The sequence below is a fragment of the Myotis myotis genome, unplaced genomic scaffold (genome assembly GCF_014108235.1).
Source record: "Myotis myotis isolate mMyoMyo1 unplaced genomic scaffold, mMyoMyo1.p scaffold_m19_p_3, whole genome shotgun sequence".
Taxonomy (NCBI): domain Eukaryota; kingdom Metazoa; phylum Chordata; class Mammalia; order Chiroptera; family Vespertilionidae; genus Myotis; species Myotis myotis.
The window spans coordinates 17,637,593-17,639,501 of record NW_023416335.1 but is presented as its reverse complement, the minus strand read 5'-3'; the positions used below and the strand labels follow the sequence as shown (position 1 = coordinate 17,639,501).

Genomic DNA, 1,909 nt, shown 5'->3' with positions numbered 1-1,909 from the left:
CTATTATGATAAGGCACCACTTGGCATATGTATTTTTGTTGTTGGTGTCTTAACCATTAGATAGAATGGTTAGAAAAAAGCAAATAATATTTGTGACTAACCACACTATACTCCTTTTTCCATCATTCTTTGCTTTTAGTTTTTCCATATAACAGAACATATAATAAACAACAATGTAGTATATGATCTATTAAATGAGCACCTTTTCCCAATCTTCCAAGAAAATAATCTAAAATCAAACATAACTAAGAAACCAAAAATTTATGTGCTATGTTTGCTATAGGCTACCCCTGCAGGAGAGTAGAGAATTGGGATAGGGGGTGGCAGTGGTGGGGTTGAGGGGAATGACAACAGAATATTTTTTCTTTTTTCTAATTGTTATTTATTGGAGGGAGGGAGGGAGAGAGAGAGAGAGAGAGAGAGAGAGAGAAAGAGAGAGAGAATCATCGATTTGTTGTTCCACTTATATATGCATTCATTGGTTGATGAATGTGCCCTGACCTGGAATGGAGCCCGAGACCTTGGCGTATTGAGATGACACTAAGCAACTGACCTACCCTACCAGGGCAACAGGCCTTTTTTTTTTTTTTTTCTATAGAATATATTGAGGCACATAGGTTAAAAGTTTCTCAGACAAATTCATGACTAGAGCAAAAATGAGAGAGAGCTCAGAATTTTCCATTCCCCCCAAAGCTGAATTCTCAGATAGTCACACCCAATGAAATATTTCAACATATGTCCTTAGTCACTGCTATCATCATTGGCATCATCTCTGATACATCATTTAAGGGAGATTTCAATGACTGACTGCAGGAGTCAGATCTAGTAGGGTGGCACGTGGCCATGTCCCCAGGTCATAGCAGAAGTCACAAATCCATCCGGGCTTAGAGGCCTGGCTGGGGAGAAGAAATCTCTCTTCAGAGAAGGGCCCAAGGACAACAAAACCACATCTGTGGCAATGGTGATGAGGATTACCAGGTGTGAATTTTGCTTTCTGACAGCACATCCTTACAGTTGCCTCAGAGTCAGGAACCCAGACAGCAGCAGGCTCATTACTGGGTGCCTTCCCACTTTTGGAGAGTAAATCAGTAGCTCATTTATTCATGTGATTCACCCATTCTGATTTCCCAGTGGCAGTGGCAGTGGCAGCATAGTCTGCAAATAATTTAGTTGGCGATTTGATAAGCCATCCATTCCCCAAGTCTCCCTCATCTTTGACGGAATCAATAGGGACATATTTCCAGGGGACTAATATGATGTTTATTATATTTTTTCTTCTGGATGACAGTATTGCCATATACAAGAATATCATTAAATAAGGAAAACTGTCTTGCGTTGGGCTTTTTTCTGCACAACTTAGTCAATACTTCAATCAGAACCTATCCGGTACAGTTAGGGGTTGACCAGCTGCTCCAAAAGACTTTTCTTCTATATTTATATGTCTAGTATTTGCTTTACTGTTTGCCAAGTAACCCACCATCTTTTGCTAATAGCCCTGTCCCCTGCTCCTGCCCAGGCCTCCCAGGGTGTGCGGCCAGCAGCCAGGTGCAGCCTGGCAGATGGGTGGGCCGGGATCGGCTTAGGGGCTCACAGGTGACTCCCTCCCCGCCAAGTTGAACTCCACTTTGGCCACCCGGGCTGGCCTCTCCTCTGCGCATGCACGGGCACGCCAGCAGAGCACCAGATTCATTACTGTTTAGACACAGCTAATCTTGTGAATAGAATTGTTCATCCTTTGTTAAGCAAGAACACTGAAGACTTGTAAAAGAGGACACTGAAGACTTTGGAGTTAACAGCCCCTGGCCTCTCTAGAAAGCCTCAGTGTGGGGGTGTTCATTACAGAGAGGTGTCTTGCTCCTTCTGCTCTCTCACTCATGTTCTCTCTCTCCCTCTTGAGGTGGTGGGTGGT

General features: G+C 43.5%; 1 pseudogene; it reads right to left on the bottom strand.

Annotated features, from left to right (window-relative positions):
* Positions 1-741: 741 nt before the first annotated feature.
* On the bottom strand, positions 742-1,480 carry LOC118649981 (annotated as a pseudogene).
* Between the last annotated feature and the right edge of the window lie 429 nt (positions 1,481-1,909).